At 38.6% G+C, this 22,051-nt stretch overlaps 1 long non-coding RNA gene across 9 annotated transcripts; it reads right to left on the reverse strand.

The window, feature by feature from the left end:
* Window positions 1-2,775: 2,775 nt before the first annotated feature.
* On the reverse strand, window positions 2,776-22,008 carry LOC117198033 (uncharacterized). Of its 9 annotated transcripts, none has more exons than XR_007478876.1 (4): window positions 21,949-22,008; window positions 21,347-21,537; window positions 4,525-11,737; window positions 2,776-4,083 (listed from the first exon to the last, which is right to left on the reverse strand). It is a non-coding gene; the product is annotated as an uncharacterized LOC117198033 (long non-coding RNA). The 9 variants fall into 9 exon arrangements; XR_007478877.1 differs by having other exon boundaries at window positions 21,913-21,983; XR_007478878.1 differs by having other exon boundaries at window positions 21,276-21,537; window positions 21,804-21,961.
* Window positions 22,009-22,051: the final 43 nt, after the last annotated feature.

Consider the following 22,051-nt stretch of genomic DNA (forward strand, 5'->3'; position numbering starts at 1 on the left):
ATGAAATTGTCCTCTTAATTTCCTTTCAGTTTGTTCTTAGTGTATTAAATGCAACTGATTTTTTAAAATTAATTAATTAATTAATTAATTTTTGGCTGCATTAGGTCTTCATTGCTGCCCGTGGGCTTTTCTCTACTTGTGGTGGGCGGGGCCTACTCTTTGTTGTGGTGCATGGACTTCTCATTGCAGTGGTTTCTCTTGCTGTGGAGCATAGGCTCTAGGTATGCAGGCTTCAACAGTTGTGGTTTATGGGCTCAGTGGTTGTGGCTCGTGGGATCAGTAGTGGTGGTTCATGGGCTCTAGAGTGCAAGCTCAGTAGTTGTGGCACACGGGCTTATTTGCTCAGTGGCATGTGGGATCTTCCTGGGCCAGGGCTTGAACCTGTGTCTCCTACACTGGCAGGCAAATTCTTAACCACTGTGACACTAGGGAAGCCCCAATGCAACTGATTTTTGTATGTTGATTTTATATTCTGTAACCTTGTTGAATTTATTTTATTAGTTCTAAAACGTTTTTTCTTGTGTGTGGAGTCTTTGGGTTATCTATGTATAAGATGATGTCATCTGCAAATAGAGACAATTTTACTTCTTTCATTCAGATTTGGGATGTCTTTTCTTTTTCTTGACTAATTGCTTTGACTAGGACTTCCAGTATTATGTTGAATAGAAGTGGTGACTGTGGGCATCCTTAATTTTAAAACATGTTATAAGGCAGTAGTAATCAAAATAGACTGCTACATGCACGTAAAGAGATATAAATATCAATCAGTAGAAGAGTCTAGAAACAGGTATATAATATATCTGGGGAATAGTTTTAAGAAACAGACTCTTCAAATCAATGGGGAAAGATGAATTGTCAATAAATAGGTCAGAAACTATTGGGGAGCCATCTGGGAGAAAATATTCTAGGTATCAACCTCATTTCCTACATCAAAATGAATTTTAACTGCGTTGAAGATTTAAGAGTTAAGAAGTATAATAAAAGTAGTGGAAAAAAAATGCAGAAGAATTTAAAAATAGTCTGACTGGAGAAGACATTTTAAAGCCCAAAAGCCATATGGAGAAGATTGATAGTTTTGCTACTTAAAAATTTTAAATTTCTGCTAATAAACTCAGGATAATAATTATCAACACATAAAACAAGGGGCTAATTTCCATATTACATAAAGATCTACAAATCATTTTAAAAAGGTCTTACAACCAACATAGGAAAATGGGAAAATGGGCAAGAAAAGCCATAATCAGTTCACTGAAAATATTACAAATGGTTTTAAAATAGCAAGATTTTGAAATTTTTACCCATAATAGGAGAAATGCAATAAGATTTCTTTTTTCACCCAACAGATCGGAAAAGAATAAAAAATTTGATAAAAAGCAATCTTAGAGACAGTAAGGTGGGCAAGGCAATCCTGTAGTGGGAATATAAATTGATACTCTCCATCTAAAGCACAATTTTGGCAGTATCTGTAGACATTAAGATATTCACATCTTTTATCAATTCCTCTTCTAGATTTCTATTTCTAAATTATATTCCTACAGAAAAAAAGACTATATGTATTCAGAAAATCACTGAATTATCATTTTTGATAGCCAATGACTGAAAACAACCTAGATATCTTTCAACAGAAGACAGAAGACTTAGACAAATCAACTCTGGTACATTCATCCTGTGGAATACTTTCTAATGTGAAAAAGAATAAGGCATATTCCATTCTGTTCTAAATGACCTGAAATGAAGTCCAAATAATGTTATCTTAAGTAGTTATTGTTATTGTTGGTAGTAGTGGTGGTGGTGGTGTTTTAAAGCAAGGTGTGGAACAATTCACATGGCATAATACCATTTCTGCAAAAAAAGAAATATCCATACATATTGATGACAAGAAACTGGCAATAACAGTTACCTCTGGATGGTGAAACTGGGAGACATGGGGATGGGGACAGGAGAATAGTATGCTTTTAAAAGTAAATCCTTTTGTAGTATTTGCATTTTCTGCCTTGTACATATTACTTTAGAAAGTAATTACATAAAATAAACTTTAGAAAGTAACTTGTTTACTTGTAAATATGTTCTTATTGTTATATATACTTAGTTTTTATTGGTACTAAATCAAAAGCAAGCAGAACCATATTAACAGAAAAGTTCTGTATAATGTAAATTATTTTTAAAGATTCTTAGTCAATTAAAAAATGTTTATTCTGTCTTACATTCAGATATAAATCCTTCATGCATTTATTTTAATTGATATAAAAATAACTTCTTTTTGTAGCATGAGCTCTCATATTTGATATGTTCCAGCCATCTCATTCATGAAGGGCACCTGGAAGCCAAGTCCCTAACTGCCATATCCATCCTTGTAATAATAGTACCTTATGTTTTATAGTGTTTTGTACATGGGTTATTGTTACCGAACTAAAACTTGGGTCAGCTTGCCCATGCACAGTAAAGCCAATCTAGTGACATTGGGTTGTGGTGAAGGAAAGTGCCGCATTTATTATAAGGTGCCATACAAGGAGTCCAGGAGAGCTGGTGCTCAAAAAGTCCAAACTCTATGATGGGTTTCAGCAAAGCATTTTTAAAGGCAAGGTGAGGGACGGGAGTCCCAGGGTATGGGATCAGCTCTTGCACATTCTCTGATTGGTTGATGGTGAGGTAACAGGGTAGTGTCACAGGGGTTAACATTATCAAGCCTTAGGCTCTAGTAGGCCTGGGGTCTATGTGCTCATGGTGATCAAGTAGCTAAACTCTTCTATTTGGTGGAGGTTTCAGCATCTATAAAACACGTCAGGAAATGTGTATCAGATACTGTTATCTAGGTACTTCAGAGAGGAGCTAAAGCAGAGGATATGGGAGAGGGGTCTGTCCCAGGAAGACCCCATAGGGTCCTGCTCAGTTAAATTATCATTTGATCTTGATTGTTGGTTCCAGGTCCAAACGCAAGCAGTTATCTATATGTAAAGAACAGTTTTTAGCTGTCCTTTTGTGTTTTCATGGGTTAGAAATGCAGTCTTGCTAGTTGACCCTCCCTCACCACGTTTTCCTTCCTTCCTTCCCTTCCTTCCCTCCTTAGTTTTCTCTTCTTCCTTCATACCCTTTGTGGATTTGTCTGCTTTTGTGTGATAAACATAATTTTAAGAACGCTAATGGGACTCAGAGAGGAGGTACATTTCAATGACTGCTTCAGGGCCAGCATGGTCCTTCAGCATGGTCCTTTCTTACAGATCATCTCATTTTAATTAAAACTGGTGTGTGTGTGTGTGTGTGTGTGTGTGTGTGTGTGTGTGTGAACTGTTTTCTACTCAGTCATCTGTGTAGGAGCCTACACAATATGGGAGGCAGGTTAGCCCCATCTCCTGGCCTTTCAGAGGAAAGGGAGAAAAAGTCATTGAAGTTGCTTTTACCCCACCTCTTACTTACTAATGGTTAATGTAGATTTTGAGTAGAAGCTAGACCATTTTTATTTTAAAACCAAAACTTTCTTCTGTCAATTAAAAAAAATTAAACTACTTTATTTGTATTTTTTGCTTTCATTTTTTCAGTAAAAAACAACTTTGAATCCTTTTTTTTTTAATTTATTTATTTTTAAATTATTCTATTTTTGGCTGTGTTGGGTCTTCGTTGTTGTGCGCCAGCTTTCTCTAGTTGCGGCAAGTGGGGACTACTCTTCTTTGTGGTGCACGGACTTCTCATTGCGGTGGCTTCTCTCATTGCAGAGCATGGGATTTAGGCATGTGGGCTTCAGTAGTTGTGGCTCACGGGCTCTAGAGTGCAGGCTCAGTCGTTGTGGTACACGGGCTTAGTTGCTCCATGGCATGTGGGATCTTCCTGGACCAGGGCTCAAACCCGTGTCACTTGCATTGGCAGGAGGATTCTTAACCACTGCTCCACCAGGGAAGCCCTGAATCCTTTTATTATAATTTGTTGTCTTTAAAAATCGTCCTTTCATTTTGTCCAGACTCTTCTATATAATTTCCAGTCATTTAATTTAAATGAAATTACTTATTTTCTGCCAGTTTGCTTCCTTTCAGAGGAAAGAATATGAATTTTAGGAAGGGACATCAATTTCTTTCAGGTAAGTGTTGGCCTCTAGTGGATCAAAAGTGACAACACACTTTTAGAATAATTGTCTGACATTCTACAGAGAACGATTTTAGGAAAGCAACAAAGTAGATAGATTGAAAGTACAGAAGAAAACAAAGAGAAAAAACTACTTTGCCAAATATCATAAATAAATGCACTGATGAAATCATATAAAAATATTAGCATTAACTACCTAATAAATTTAAAACTTAGAAATGTATAAAATATCATAAACAAAAGTAAAATAAACTGGAGAAAACTTCAAACATGGCCTACAAATAGAGCAAAATGTACAAGAGATTTGGAAATGTATCAGAAAAAGACAGGAAACACATAGAAAAATGGGTGAAGGCTATCAATATACACAAGAGAAAACCTAAAAAGCAATGTTCAAATTCATTAGCAGTCAGAGAAATGCAAATTAAAACAATAATTTATCACTCTTACTTGTTAGAGTGGACCGTAAGTGTAGAAAGAATGTAGGGAATTCAGAACTCTCATGCACTGCTGGTGGGAATTCATACTGGAAATACCATCTGAAAGGCAATTGGCAGGTTAGTCAAATTTGCTATGACCTAGCAATTCTACTCCTGTGTGTGTGTGTTGTGTATGTTTGTGTATGTGTGTGTGTGTCTATATCTCTCTATATATTCCCCCCAAATTCTCACAAGCTTGAAAGCAGTATAGTATGCAGAGGTATGTTTATTGTGGCCATTGTTTACAGTGGCACAGTGGAGATGAAATCTGGGAGACATCAGAGTGACCCTCATTGGAGAAGTACCTGGGGAAAATATGGTGAAGGCACCCACCATGGAATAGTTTTCAGCAATAAGAAATAAAGTACAAGATATACACAGAGCAATACAGATGGATTTTTAAAATTGTACTAAGTAAAACTAAGCAACAGAATTAAATGTAATATGTAATACCATTTGATTTATGAAAATACATGCTTACAATAGTACACATTTTATAATAATTTACACAAATGAAAGGATATTGAATATACTAGGAAACTTGCCTATGTGTTTCCTAGTAGGAGGGAGGGGGAGTAAAATGGGAATCAGTCAGTCAAGATAAAAGGGAGTGAGCCTGGTAATGTACATGAAAAGAGAAGTATCATTAGCTCAACTCTTTTCAGCTGAGGTCCAATATCAAAAAAGAAAACTTTAACAACCTTATAGAAAAAATAGGCAAAGGACATAAAGAGTGAACATACAAAATAAACGCAAATAAGGAAAAAACATATGAGAAACAATGTTCAACTTCTTAGTACCCAAAGAAATAAAATGTAAAAGAAAAGTGTGATAACATCTTTCATCTGTCAAATAGTCAAAAAAATTTAATGAAAATATTCTACGTTATTGGGGGAATATTGAAAGAGGTATTCATAAAGAGCTGGTAGTTTAAATTGCTAATGCTTTCCTGAAGGGCAACCTAGTAGTATATATGAAGAACATTAAAGATAAAGATAATCAAACCCTTTAATTCTGTAATTCCTCTTCAAGGAATTTATCTTAAGTAGATCACTGGATAAGAGAATAAAGTTATAAATATGTCCACTATTTACAATAAAAGATAACATCTAAGCATCCAGCAATAGGTAAAGAGGTAAATCATTGATACATTCATAATGAAGGAATATATAATATGATATGTTCAAAGAATTTTTACTGTACAGGAACATGCTCATGAAATAATGATATCTGAGAAACATAAAATTATAGAATACACTTATATACAGTGCCAGAAAATACATCAAATGTTAACAGCAGTTATCTCTAAATAGTAGTAATACAGTATTACTGAGGATTTTTCTTTGCTACACATTTCTGTATTTTCCTAAGGTTACTACAAAAATATATATTTCCAATATAGTGAGAAAATATGCATTGATTTAGGAGGCATGAGGGCATCTTGACTTGTGATGAACAGGTAATCTGAGGAAGGACATGCCATCTGGTCTAAGAAATGCCACCTAAGAATGACAGAGAAATTGCCAGGAGCAATCTTATGCTTGCTGATCTTAAGGATCCAGATCTTTACAAAGAAACAGTGAAAGAAAAGGTGGGCTTGTGGTCCACCAGGATTCTGACTGCTACATTCAGATCCTTAGAGGAGCTCTGATGTGCAGAGTAAGACAGAAGCAATAGATGATCTGTGTTCCATGCACATTCAACATCAAAATGTCACTCAATCTGAGAATTTTTGATGAATAGAGCGAGTGCCCTTTTCAAACATAAGGTGCTTTATAGCACTAGTTTCCACCCAAAAGGGATCTCTAGGTGGTTCTGATAATTTCTAGGAAGCTATATAGCAGCGTTGCACTAGTATCAGTTACAGATAAACCTGTAAATCCAAAATGTCAGAAAAGTAATTATATCATTTGAAGAGCTACTGAAGATAGGTTTATAAAGATAAAATGGCTTGAGATTAGGGTAATTATATCTGGCTTATACAAACCCAGGTATGCTTTTGCCAAAAATATTTACAAATTTTACACTGCCTTCCAGGAATTTTGATACAGAAAACCTAAGTCCATGCCTAATGGAGACAGACTCACAATGGGATATGGTAGGTTCACCATGACTGAGACACTTCTTGAGACGAGCCTCAGTAGCTGATGATCTTGTCTCCAGTGAGCAGAAATAGGTCAGCCTAGAGACCAGCTGGAGGTGCTTTGTATAGAAAAGGAATCTAACTCCTAAATAACTCTGAGAGTCAATGAACTCAAATTTTAATTTTGGAAAGGTAATTGAGACTATCAGCCGTGGTAATGGGCAAGGGTCCTATCAATGACACTGAATATCAAGAAAGTACAACTGGGTAGTGAGCACCTCAGAGATGGAAAAGAGTGATTCCAGAAAGTAGGGGAGGGAAGAGCAAGGATGCTCGGAGGGCAGTGATGTGGAAACAAGCTAGCTACTTTGCCATTGTAAAATGTGATCATCACAAATCAGGAGACTAGAAATGAAAATAGATATCATCTTATTACAAACTGAGACCCAAACTTTTACAAAAGTCTATAGTTTTCTAAAGTCATTACATATGTTATTTCTGAAAACTAACCAAGCAGAGCAGTAGTGAACTATAATTATGACCTGGTAAAATTTTTTTGAAAACTAAATGCAACAGATTTTGGAAAACAAGTTTCTATTAATATGAGGAGATGATTCATAATGAAAGAGCTAAAAAGAACAGACGGAAGTTATTCAAAATTCAGCGGAAAAGACAGTGCAAACTTCAGAGCTATAAGGCCCCTTGAAATCAGGTGGAAATGAGCAAGACGGAACTCCTGGATACAATGACTGACTCTGAAAATGCACATGGAGCTAAAGACTCAGAGCCTGTGAAACAACACCACGTCCTAATGACATTTAGCTTTTTCAAGTGATACCCACATCACTCTTTCAATCACTCATTCCATAAATATTTCACACTTTCCATGTACCAGGTTCTTTGCAATATTTAATATCTTTGCTTCCTGGTGCTCTGATGTAATTTGTCACAAGTGCAAGAAAGGTTTTTTAAGAGTGTGAAAAGAATCTTTCTCAGCTTCTATCCCATATTGGATCCCTCCTTTCTGCCAAGGCAGATTTAATTATTTCATAGTACAATGTCTCTATTTCTGTTGTGGTTCACTTTTATTTCAGGGCAAGCTGGTCTCTTAAGTATCTTAGGCTCAAGGACAGTATTCATCCCTGTATTTGTAGCCCTTAGGAGAATGTCCTATACACTGTAAGCACTTTATAACTATTTGGTAACATTCAGCACTGCCAGTAGCTCTATCATTCTCTGGGCCTCAGTTTCCTGATTAGTGAAATGGGTAGAGTGATTAAGGACATGTAATGCGACAGTGCTTGGCACAGGCAGGTACTCTGTGGTAACGCAGGCCTTCTAGAGCATTCAACCCCCCTCTTGGTAACAACACTTATTTTTTATTGGATGGAGGTCATCAAGAGAATGTGACTGCTGGTTGACCTGAGAGCTGGACCCTGGCAATCTAAGTCTCCTTACCCCCACCCGTCCCGGAATCTATGTTCAGCCTACTACTGTCATACTAACTGCTGTTTCAAGGACACAGCCTGGAGACAGTCATATGCTGCTGAGACCATCTGTACTGCATACGTTACTGAACCCAGTTAAGGCCTCTCAGTAGACTAATATTCTGGCAGGCAGAAGTGGAGGCCACCCAAGACAAGCCTGCTATGTAAATCCTCTTGTTTATTAAACCTGCCTCCTACCAATCTGGAGTGGTCTGCCTCTTTGGTGTTTTCTTGCCCTCCATGTACAGGGGTCAGTTTTGAATTTCACCTGGGGAACTCCCGAGGTTGTGAACAAACACCTTTGGGAAGTCACAACTTTACTACTCTTGGGTCATGAGATTTCGATGGTGCTGAGTCTACCTGCCCCTTCCTCCCCAACTCTGATTTTTAAGCTTGAGTTTAACCAAAGCCAGATCAATTAGAGCCAATGAACATTTGTTCTGGGTCATTTGCTGAGACAATTGGGAAAAGGCTCCCTTGTTCCATGGGGGTTGCTAAGTGACTTAGATATCAAGCTCTGAGCTGCCAAGACTGCCCACATGCAGAGCCTGACCATAAACACTCTTAAGATTTCCTAAAATGCTATTAATTATAACAGACCATTTTTTTATGTTCCACTAAGAATGAAGAAATGTAAAAAGAAAATGTAAGTTGCATGCTGACTTCAGAGATGTGAAAATGAGAGGAAAAATGTGCACTTTAGAATTGATGAAATATAGTAAAAGCAGCACAGAGGAAAAAGAGATGAAGAATTATATAAAATCTTAATGATATCATTATATTCCTTAGATCCACCCATATCTAAATCCTTAAGCTACTCCTGAACTACTGAGGTACAAGAAGATGCTTATTTTGGTAAGGCTGCTGTAACAAAGTACCATAAATCAAGTGGCTTAAACAATAAAATAATTATTGTTTCACAGTTCTGGAGGATAGAAATCCAAAATCAAGGTGTCAGCACATTGGCTCCTTCTGAGGACTAGGAGAGAAGAACCTGTTCCAGATCTCTCTGCTTGCCTTGTAGATGGCCATTTCCTCCCTGTGTCTCTTCACATTGTTTTCCCTCTGTTCATGTGTCCAAATTCCCCTTTTCATAAGGACAACAGTCACATTAGATTAGGTCATACCCTAATGGTCTCATTTTAAAGTAATTACGTCTATAATAATCTTATCTCCAAATAAGGTCACATTCTGAAGTACTGGGAGTTAGAGCTTCAACATATCATTTTTTTTGGGGGTTGGGGGGAGACCAAATTCAACCCATAACAGAGGGGATAACTTCATTATAAGAGCTAATGTGAGTTGAGTTTCTGTCATTTACAACCAAAAGACTTCTGCTCAGTAAATTTCAATTTCCTTCCCTTAGGTAACCAAATATTCTAAGTCCCAGTAAGTTTCCAGAAATGGGTAATAATATGCATAGGCACAATTTTTATTTAACCAATTCAGTTATTTCTGAATAATTATTTATTCACTTATTTTTATTTTGGTTGTGCCACGTGGCACATGGGATCTTAGTTCCCTGACCAGGGATTGAACCTGTGCCCCCTGCAGTGGAAGCGCAGAGTCTTAACCTCTGGACCACCAGGGAAGTCCCACACCAGGTAACTGAAGACCTAATGAAGGAAACTCCCTGGCTGTCCAGTGGTTAGGACTCCATGCTTCCACTGCAGGGAGCAAGGATTCAATCCCTGGTCAGGGAACTAAGATCCAAAAAGCTGCACGGTGCAGACAAAAAAAAAAAAAGACCAAATGAGAAACGTGTGAAACCTCTTGGCAAACTATAGATCACTCCATACAATTAAGTATTGTGGGCTTTTTTTCACTTAACCAATATTAAGACATTGTATTTGCTTTACATTACCTCATTTAATCTTCACGATTCTACGAAGCAGTTTGGTTAGATGTATTATTTGTCCCAGTTTTCAGTGTTGAAAACTGAAAAATAAAGAAACTAAGAAATTTTTCCAAAGTCAGCTAACGAACAGCTAATACTGTGTAGTCTAGATTTTAATCCAAGTAATATATGTCCAGAGTTTAAACTCTTTACCAAGTAAGGTAGTATATAAGGAATAACAGAAGATATCTACACACATATAGATACATACATACACACACACACACACACACACACACACACACACACACATAAAAGGACAATGGAAAAATTGGCCACAGATGTCTGGTAAAAACGTTTTCTAGATTTTAAATGCTGAAATTAAAGCATTTATTTCTCTTTTGGTTCTGAAAATAGAACAGCTGGCTAAGTGCTCAATAAGTAGACAAAAATTCATTACTCTTTCATTCTGAGAGCAGCTGCTTCATGTAAAATTTGACTCTCACCACACAAGGACCACTCTTTGCCTTATAATCAGTGTGACTCCTTTGTTCAAGCTGAGCCTTTCCATCTTGAATGTCACCTCATTAAGCAATATGTTACTGTTTTTCTCATTTCATTGATGTATTGATGTCTGTTTCACTGCTCCAGTTTACATTTTACTGAATTTTTCAATAGAAGGATCCCTTCTAGCTATCGGGTGAATAAATATCCTCCATCAGCTTACCTTGGAACTATTATTTTGATATCCTGTTACAAGTCACACCTTCCCACTAAAGTCAAAAAAGCAATAACCATTTCATGCCTATAGTATGACTGATCCCAAGCTCACCAGGAAAGTGGATGGTTTTCTCTTGACGTTTTTGCTTTTTGTATTTTTTTTCCCCAAACCAAAAAGTTGAAGTGTTGAGACAAGTGAATAATCCTGGGCCATGAAAAAGTTATGGTAACACTGAGAATCATTAAGAGATTTCATTGCTGCTCCAATAGCAGGAAGAGGAGCTTCCTCAGTCTGAGCCACTGGGTCCCAAGATGTATGATTTATTAAAGATCTCATATAAGAAGGAAGAGTTAGCCTGGCTGGGTCCCACACATTTACTTAGCACTCACCTGGGAATGTATAATAGCTCTGAGGGCCAAGGTCAGAAAAAAAGATCTGTGGATCCAGAAATTTCCAGTTGGAATTGTGTCTACAGTCTTCCTGATTCCACAGCCCCATTATAGCCTGCTCCCAGCTGAAACTGTTTACTGCACCTCCTCTCCTTCATTTCCACTCTTCACTGGGTAATGCCAGTTCATGTAGCTATGTGTCATTGTGAAGAATATACACTTTTGGAGTAAGGCAGACCTAGATTTGAATCACATTTGATTCACATCATATAGTATTTATGATAAGCTTATTTACTTCTCTGTGCTTCAGTTTTCTCTTTTGTAAATGGGACAATAATAGTGACCTTTCAGAGCTATTCTGAGTATTAAATAAGGTACAACATGCAAAACACAGAACTTTTTAAAAAATTATTTAATTTATTTATTTATGGCTGCATTGGGTCTTTGTTGCTGCGCACAGGCTTTCTCTAGTTGTGGTGAGCAGGGGCTACTCATTGTTGCGGTGCAAGGGCTTCTCATTGCAGTGGCTTCTCATGTTGCGGAGCATGGGCTCTAGACATGTGGGCTTCAGTAGTTGTGGCTCACGGGTTCCGTAGTTTTGCTGCACGGGCTTAGTTACTCCGCAGCATATGAGATCTTCCTGGACCAGGGCTCGAACCTATGTCCCCTGCATTGGGAGGCAGATTCTTAACCACTGTGCCACCAGGGAATTCCCAAAACACAGTACATTCTAAATAAAAGTTCCTTTCCTTTCTTCTTCGCAAATCATCTCAAAAATGAAACTAAAATAATTCTGAAGGGGATCAGTAAATTGATAACTTTGAAAACGTTAAACTGATATCTCTCTATTTCTCTATGGATAAGTATATATAGTAGCCATTGAAAGGTAATGATTAAAAGCACATAGTCTATGGCTAAACTACCTTGAGTTCAGATCACTTTGTAGTTCACTTGTCTCATCTGTAAAATGGGGATAATAAATTTACCAACCTCATAGTATTGTTATGAGTGTTAAACACGTCAAGCAGGTAAAATATACAACAAACCTGAAACATACTAAGTGTTTGCTAATTGTTATAATTCAGGACTCTTATAGTAAAACTTGTAATTTATACAGATTAAGATAGAGATTTCCTATTTATTTTAATATTTCAATCCCTTAAAAGAGAGCTCTGCCAAATACCTATGCCAGTTTCTCTAAAATGTGTATTTTGGGACCAACTATATTATTTTTTAGAGGTGTCATTTTGTGTAAATGCACTACATAGGTTTTTGCAAAGGAAAAAAAAAGGCTGTTTAAAAATCGTTTTTCCTTCACAGTAGGGAATAAAAACCTACATCTATTCCTTTTGCATCTGATGTCCTAGATTATTCAAATAATACTCATGTTGATAACCTTTTCATTCTTTGACAGTCAAGTAACTTTGCAAATATCTTTATTACCCAAAGTTCTAAAAATATCAGTGTCTACTTTCAGATACAGGCTAGTAGATAATTTCTTTTTAAAAAATATTTATTTATTTATTTGGTTGTGCCAGGCGGGCTCACTAGTTGTGGCTTGTGGGCTCCTTAGTTGCAGCACATGGGCTCCTTAGTTGTGGCATGTGAACTCTTAGTTGTGGCATGCATGTTGGATCTAGTTCCCTAACCAGCGATCAAACCTGGGAGTTTGCACTGGGAGTGGGGAGTCCTAACCACTGTGCCACCAGGGAAGTCCCTAGTAGGTAATTTCAATATTCATTCATTCAACCAAAATTTACTGAGAATCTACTCTGTGCCAGGTAGTGTTATAGAATACAGATGCTACCGAACTCAGGTTTGGCTGCTTGCTGCTCGAAAATCAATGTCCAAGAGGCAAGTGTTAGTAGAATGGAAAGTTGCTTTTAATCAGAAAAGCTGGCAATATGGGGAGGAGGCAGACCCCCAAAACCAACTCTGAAGATTCTGCTTGGCCATGAAAGTTTTTAAAGGGAAAAGGGAAAGTAATCTCAGTTAATAGACAGACATAGGGAGTCATACTTGTAGCCATCTCCTACTGTGTGGAAGCTTGTTGACTCGTGATCTTTCTATAAATGCTACCTCATTCACACAGTTTGTTCGCAAGATTACTGAAGGGGAAGGTAGGGGAGTGATCTGGTCACCTGTTAGTTATTTATTCTTCATTTTTACTTCCTTGATCTATGGAAAAAACCAACAGGTTAAGCAACATATTGTGTGATCAAAAGATCTGAAAGGTGTGCTTAGGCTGGACATGAGTAGAGCATGGGGGTGCCTGGCTTAAGATTAGTTACAATATAGCTTTGCTAAAGTGGCAAGAAAAAAGAGGTCTCCTGCTGAGGGCGATTTCCTGCAAAGAGCTGCTTACACAGACAAAACTCTCTGCCCTTGTAGAGCTCTCATTATAGTGGGAAGGGAGAGGGTCAGTGAACAAATAGATTACTAAAATATATAATATTCCAAATTATGGAAGGTAACATGGAGAAAAAAATAGTCAGAGAAAGGAAAATTGGGTGACCCAGGGTAGGCAGAGGAATTACAATTTAATGGTTAGCGAATGCCTCACTGAGAGGGAACCTTTTCAGCAAAGGCCTGAGAGAAGTGGAGCAGGTCATGTGGATATCTAGTGGAAGAACATTCTAGGAAGAAGGAACAGCACATGCAAAGGCCTACAGGTGGGTGTGTATCTGGAATGTTCAAGAAATGACAAGGAAACTAGTGTGGCTAAGTAGAATAAGCAGCAGCAGGAACAGCAGGAATTGAAGACACAAGAATGTCCATAGAAGCATTACTAATAATATCCCAAACCTGGAGACAACTCAGATATCTATTAGTAGTAGAATGGATAAATTACATTTATATAATGTAATTGCACATAGAAACAGAAAAGAAAAAAGACTATAGGTTCTTTCAGTAATATGGATGAATCTCAAACACAGTATTAGGCAAAAAAAGGCCAAAGCTAAAGAAGAAAAACTGCATGATTTCACTTACATAAACTTTACAAAAAAGGCAAAATTAGTTCATACAGTTAGAAGAAAGATTACAGTTGCCTTTGAGGAGAACAGAGATATTTGTTATTGGAAAGGGGATACAAAGGGTCTTTTGGGAGGGTTGAGTGGAGGTAATATGTATGTTCATTTTGTGGTAATTTGCTTAGCATTTGTGAACCTTTCTGTACCTATGTTATACAAAAAATTAAAAAAAGAAAAATATACAGTAATGAATGGAAGAATATGATATAGCAAGTACACACAATTCTTTCAAGAAATTTTACAATGGGAGCTGAGAAATGGGACAATAGCCAAAGGGTAATTTTGAAGAAGAGAGAAATGACTGTTTTGGAAACTCCCATATTTGCCATAAATAAGAAACACCTGTCCTATTATTTACTCAGTAGGTTTTCTTTACATTGACTCATATTTAATGTAAATTTATTTAAAAAGCAAATCTCATATTAACATTATAAGAATCACTTGACACAATAAAAGTAACTGTAAAAATACAATGAAAAAGCCATTCAGTTAAAATAATCTAAAAATGTAAAAACAATTAAGTGTAAATAAATTAATCTAATTGAGCTAAAAAATAAGTTCCTCAGTCAGAAAACTAGAGCTGTTAATAATCACTCAGACAAAAAAAGCATTCTGTTCTATGTCTATATAACCATCACCACCTCTGCTCACTTTTCCATAACTATCTCTTATACTTTAAGAACCCCATTTCAAATATTCATATTGAGTTCAACAAAGAAAAAAATGAAAACACAGTCCTCACAACTCTAGGAGAAAAGGATGCTGACCTGCCCAGCACGTGAGGTCATTCCCAGTTCTGTGTCTCCCTGACTTAGAGGGAAGTTGGGCTCTGAAAAAAAGCCTTCCCTTGCTGACTGAAAAGAACCTCCATTCCCACATCTCTTCTTGTAAAGTGCTGACATGTGTGCATAAGCATGGGAGTTGGGGAGATGCTGCTCAGCTGTGGCTGTAGCAACCTTGCCTGAAACAAGGTAAAGTTAGGAGGGCATCCCAGAGAGGCTGCAAGTGATCACATCACTGAGTTCTAGGGCCCTAAATCACCTCCCTGTTCCACATCTTAGAATACACTGCTTCATAACAATGGAGGCAATATTTTCCAAATTAAATATCAGCGTACATGATCTTTCAGCAAGATAGAATATTTAAAAAACCAGAGCTGCCCAGCCAGGCACCCTGCATCCTGGCCAGGGGCCGCCCCACCCACCAGTGCACACAGCAGCAGCTATGGCTGTGCCACAAGAGGAGGGTTCACACAGCTTACACAGAGGACAACCCTTGAGCGCCTGGCTCTGGTAGCCAAGTGAGATTGCACTTCTGAGCCCCACAGGACATCTCCTAAATAAATCCACTACTTGAAGACTGGAAGAGATAGATAGTTGACCTAATGCATAGAAACAAACACAGCAAATTAGACAAAATGAGACAGAGGAATATGTTCCAATAGAAAGAACAAGACAAAATCTCAGAAAAAGAGCTAAAAGAAGTGGAGATAAACAATCTACTTAATAAAGAGTTAAAACTAATGGTCATAAAGATGCTTACTGAACTCAGGAGAAGAATGAATGAACACAATGAGAACTTCAACAAAGAGACAGAAAATATAAGAAAGAACCAAACAGAAATTATAAATGAACTGAAAAATACACTAGAGGGGTTCAACAGCAGACTGGATGAAGTAGAAGAATGAATCAGAGAACTGAACGACAAAGCAATGGAACTCACCCAGACAGAACAGCAAAATGTAAAAAGAACTTTTTAAAAATGAGGACATTTTAAGGGACCTTTGGGATAACATCAAGCAGAACAACACATTATAGGGTTCTAGAAGAAAAGAAAGAGAAAGGGCCAGAAAAATTAATTAATTGTAGAAATAGTAACGGAAAACTTCCCTAATTTGGGGAAGAAAACAGACATCCAGGTACAGGAAATATAAACCCAAAAAGATAACACCAAGACACATTATAATTAAAATGGTAAAAGTTAAAGACAAAGAATCCTAAAAGCAGTAAGAGAAAAACAACTTGTTGCATAAAAGGGAAACCCCATAGGGCTATCAGCAGATTTTCAGTAGAAGCTTTACAGGCTGGAAGGGAGAAGCATGACAAAGTCAAACTGCTGAAGGAGAAATAACTTCCAACCAAGAATTCCCTACCCAGCAAGTTATCACTCAGAATTGAAAGAGAGATCAGGAGTTTCCCAGATAAGTGAAAGCTAAAGGAGTTCATCCTCACTAAACTGGCCCTACAAGAAATGATAAAGGAACTTCCTTAAGCTGAAAAGAAATGGCACTAAATAATAATAAGAAAACATGCAGAAGTAAAAATCTCACTGGAAAAGGCAAATATTAATAAAAATAGTGGATCAATCACTTGTAAAGCAAGTATGAATGTTAAAAGACAAGAGTAGGAAAAGTAACTAAATTACAATAAATAGTTCAGGAATGCATAAAATAAAAAGATGTAAAATGTGTCACTGAAAACACAAAACATGCAGGGGAGGGTGGCAAAAGATAAAGCTTTGGAATATCTTCAAATTTAAGTTGCTACCAACTTAAAACAGGCTACTACTTACATAAGATGTTATAGGTGAAACTCACAGTAACCAAAAAGACTTACAGTAATTATACAAAAGAAAATGAGAAAGAAACTAAACATATCTAAACATAATACCAAAGAAAACCATCAAAAAACAAGAAAAGACAGAAAGAGTAGAAAGGAACAGGGAGAAACTACAAAAACAACGAGAAAACAATGAAATGGCAATAAGTACATATCTATCAATGATTACCACATTAACAAAATTAAGGATGAAAACCATATGATCATTTCAATAGATGCAAAAAAATTTGATAAAACTCAACATCCACTTACGATAAAAACTCTCAACAAAGGGGGTATAGAGGGAATGTACCTCAACATAATAAAGGCCATAAGTGACAAACCCACAGCTAACATCACACTCAGCTGTAACAAGCTGAAAACTTTTCCTCTAAGATGAAGAACAAGACAAGGATGCCCACTCTTGCCACTTTTATTCAACATAGTATTAGAAGTCCTCATCACAATTAGACAAGAAAAAGAAAAGGCATCCAAATCATAAATGAAGAAGCAAAACTGTCCTTTTTGCAGATGACATGATACTACATATAGAAAATCCTAAATATTCCACCAAAAAACTGTTAGAATAAATAAATTCAGTTAAGTTTCAGTTTATAAAATCAACATACAGATCTGTAACATTTCTATACACTGATAACAAACTATCAAAAAGAGAAACAAAAAATAATAATCCCATTTACAATTACATCAAAAACAATAAAATACCTAGGAATAAATTTAACCAGGGAAGTGAAAGACCTACACACTGGAAACCATAAGGCACTAATGAAAGAAATTAAAGAAAACACAAAAAAATGGAAAGATATTCCATGTTCATGGAAGAAAAAATATTGTTAAAATGTCCCTGTCCCAAAGCAGCATAGACTCAATGCAAACTACCAAAATTCCAATGGCGTATTTCACAGAACTAGAGCAAATAATTCTAAAATTTGTATGGAACCACAATAGATCCCCATCAGGCAAAATAATCTTGAGATAGAAGAACAAAGCTAGAGGTATCACACGTCCTGATTTCAAACTATACTACAAAGCTATAGATATCAAAACAGATTGGTACTGGCACAAAAACAAACACACAGCTTGATGGAACAAAACTGAGAGCTCAGGGCTTCCCTGGTGGTGCAGTGGCTGAGAGTCTGCCTGCCGATGCAGGGGACATGGGTTCGTGCCCCACTCCAGGAAGATACTACATGCCGCAGAGCGGCTGGACCCGTGAGCCATGGCCACTGAGCCTGCGCGTCTGGAGCCTGTGCTCCGCAATGGGAGAGGCCACAACAGTGAGAGGCCCGCGTACCGCAAACAAAAAAAACAAGAAAAACTGAGAGCTCAGAAATAAACCCATACATATATGGACAATTAATTTACAACAAAGGTACAAAGAACATACAAAGGAGAAAGGATAGTCTCGTCAATAAATGGTGCTGGGAAAACTGGACAGCCACGTGCAAAGAATGAAACTAGACCACTACCTTATACCATATACATAAATTAACTCAAAATGGATTAAAGATTAGAATGTAAGACCTGAAACCATAAAATTTCCAGAAGAAAACATAGGCAGTAACCTCACTGACATCTATCTTCGTGGGTTTTTTTTAGATCTGACTTCAAAGGCAAGTGACACAAAAGCAAAAATAAACAAATGGTTCTACATCAAACTAAAAAGCTTCTGCACAATGAAAGAAACCAGCATCAAAACGAAAAGGTAACCTACAGTATAGGAAGAAATCTGCAAATCGTGTAGCTGTTAAGGGGTTAACATCCAAAATATATAAAAAACTCATGCAGGGCTTCCCTGGTGGCACAGTGGTTGAGAGTCCACCTGCTGATGCAGGAGACACGGGTTCATGCCCCGGTCCGGGAAGATCCCACATGCCGCGGAGCGGCTGGGCCCGTGAGCCATGGCCGCTGAGCCTGCGCGTCCGGAGCCTGTGCTCCACAACGGGAGAGGCCACAACAGTGAGAGGCCCGTGTACCGCAGAACAAAACAAAGCTCATGCAACTCAACATCAAAAAAACCAAAAAACAAACCCAAACAACCCAATACAAAAATGGGCAGAGGATCTGAATAGACATTTTCCCAAAGAAGACATAAAATGGCCAACAAGCATATGAAAAGATGTCCAACCACACTAATTATTATGGAAATGCAAATCAAAACCAATGATATATCACCTCACATCCGTTAGAATGGCTATTAGCAAAGAGATAAGAAATAAATGTTGGAGAGGATATGGAGAAAAAGGAACCCTTGTACACTATTGGTGCGGCTACTATGGAAAACAGTATGGAGATTCCTCAAAAACTTAAAGTTGGAACTACCATATGACCCAGCAATTCCACTTCTGGGTATTTATTCAAAGAACCTGAAAACATTACTTTGAAAATTATATACACCCCTATGTTCATTACTGCATTATTTACAAGAGTCAGGATATGAAAACAACGTTAAGTGTCTACTGATGGGTGAATGGATAAAGATGTGATACGTATACAGCTGTCCAGGTACATTTGAATTTCAGATAAACATGGAATTTTCTTTTACAATATGTCTCAAATATTGCACTAGACATACTTATACTAAAAATGTATCTGTTGTTTATCTGAAATTCATCTGTAACTGGGCCTGTATTATTATTTGGTAAATCTGGGGGACAAAGTCAAATAAAATAGTATGAGAAGGGTCAGGGCAGAGGCCATCACAGGATGTTTGGGCACATGTCAGGGAAGAGTTCATAGAGCTGGTAAGACTGAATCTTAAGCTGATAATTTGTGGTGTGTACCACTCATTTCAGAATTTAATAACACATCATCATGAGTTATGATTTAATTTTTTGATGAATATATGTTTTGTTTACAGAATTAGATCCTACGTTGCTTGAAGACAGCAACCAGTTCTTTGCATTCCCCATACCACCTAGTACTGACAGGCACACCAAAGGCGTGTAGTAAGTAACTGCATGAATGGATTCAAATGGTTTTATCTTTGCAAAGAGTAAAAATATTCTGTTTATGAAATCATTGTTAACTGGTATTTTCTTTTTTAGTTTTTAAACACTGCAGCCAAGAATCCAGTCTGGTACCTTTGGAGTCAAATTAGTAATAAAGATAAGGGTTGTCTGTAGGGCAGCAACCTAGGTTAGTTTCATGATGCTGTGGGCACATTTTTGATATCTGGGCTCCTTCCTAAGACCCTCATGTGTGGCATACTCTTGCTTGGATCAGACATATTGAAGCAGTACTTACAGTAGGCAGTCAGTCCAAACTGACTATTGACAAACACATCCCACTCACACTTAAGTTCCTCTTCAACCTACAGTTTGGAACTGTCCCCCACCTTCCACTACAGTGAGCTCCAAGCTGGTCCAGAGTGAGGTCTACCGCTATTCAGCTGTTAGAATCACAAGGGAAGATAATTTTTCTGACCTCCTCTCCTAGCATCAGCTCTTCAGACCAGAACTAGGGAGGCAGCCTTGCTCCCACTAAGCACACTTCCCCAAGTGGCACCTTTCCAACAATTTATAAGGTAATATGTTGACATGATAGATGTTAGATTGATCATGAAAAGACATTAAAAAGAAACCTGAGAGAAACATACAGAGTAGGCAGTCAAAAAGGGAGCATTTTTTTTTTTGCGGTACGCGGGCCTCTCACTGCCGTGGCCTCTCCCGCCGCGGAGCACAGGCTCCGGACGCACAGGCCCAGCGGCCATGGCGCACGGGCCCAGCCGCTCCTCGGCATGCGGGATCCTCCCGGACCGGGGCACGAACCCGTGTCCCCTGCATCGGTAAGACAGACTCCCAACCACTGTGCCACCAGGGAAGCCCCCAAGGGAGCATTTTTTAAAATGCGCTCACTTCTTCCCCTTTAATTCCTTAAATTGAGTCTGAATTATCATTCGTGCCCATCTCTGGGCCCGGAGTATACTCTGTGGTCTGACCTAAGGTTCTTCCCAATTTCTTTTTACCACAATATTTCTAAGAAGACAGTAACCAGGTCTAGAGCATTATGAGGACTTGAAGCTTCCGCCACAAAAGTCAAAAACGTCTTTAAAGTCTGTGCACCATAGGCCCATTTTCATGACTGGTTATAGTTTCCCCAGGCCAAAGGTAAACAAAGCTGGACACTAGGTAAAGTAGTCAGGACAGATTTTAGTCAATAATATATTGCAGGGCTTCCCTGGTGGCGCAGTGGTTGAGAGTCCGCCTGCCGATGCAGGGGACACAGGTTCGTGCCCCGGTCCGGGAAGATCCCATATGCCGCGGAGCGGCTAGGCCCGTGAGCCATGGCCACTGAGCCTGCGCGTCCGGAGCCTGTGCTCCGCAACGGGAGAAGCCACAGCAGTAAGAGGCCAGCGTACGGCAAAAAAAAAAATTTTTTAAAAATAACATGTTGCAACAGGGAAAAGTGTCAAGCATGAAATGAACTCACCCTGGATTTGTACATAAGCTACTGGGCAGTTACAAGAGGAAATGGGGGTGTAAGTGAGTGGTGGCTCAGTAGAGGCAGGGAGTGAAAAACAAAAAAGAATCGGGAAGGAGAACTGGAGACTCACCCGGGATTGCTAACCAGAATTTATGGCAGGCAGGCTCCTCCCCTCCTAGAAAAACGGGGTAGAGATCCTACCTTCGGATGTTGACCAGCACAAATGCTAAATTCTTTTGGCAGCCTTGAGCTTTCTCAGGCAGGCACTTCAAATGTAGCTGGGGTCACTCGAGGGATGTGGATTTGATGTTAAAAGACCATGTTAGTGTTTGTTCAAGTCTTTACATGCCAAGGTTGAGGCTTTGAGAAGAGGGCAGAGAAGCCTGGCCAGCCTGGTTAAGGAAAGACTCTCTGTCACTTATCAGTTAAATTATTTAGTAAGGGCTCCCTCCCCTTCCCAAAGTCTACAGGAAGGGTCCAGGGAATAAATATCTCAAACTGCACTTTCTGTGTCCCTGGAGCCCACGTGCAGCTGCCTGTCAAGAGCCAGGGTTAGCAGCACAACACAAGGACTAGGGACAATTCCAGCAGGGACCCTTAAGTTTAGAAACCTCAACACAAACACGCTGCGGACCTCTCAGAGCTTCAGTGCTCACACCTGAGGCCGCAGTCGGGAGAGATCCTCGACTCCCAGCAGCCCGCGAGAGGAACTCAATGCGCATCCCGGGCGCCGTGCCCTGTTGGCCAGCAGAGCCAGCTCCGCTCACCCCTCCAGAAGGCTGCCCCGGGAACCAAGCGCTTACAGCTGCAGCGTTCCGAATCCACTCGGCGATGTCCGGGCACAGACCGGAAGCGGGAGGCCGTGGGAGGCGGAGCCGGCATCGAAATGGGGCGTGACGTCACTTC

The sequence above is a fragment of the Orcinus orca genome, chromosome 1, assembly GCF_937001465.1.
Source record: "Orcinus orca chromosome 1, mOrcOrc1.1, whole genome shotgun sequence".
NCBI classification, from domain to species: domain Eukaryota; kingdom Metazoa; phylum Chordata; class Mammalia; order Artiodactyla; family Delphinidae; genus Orcinus; species Orcinus orca.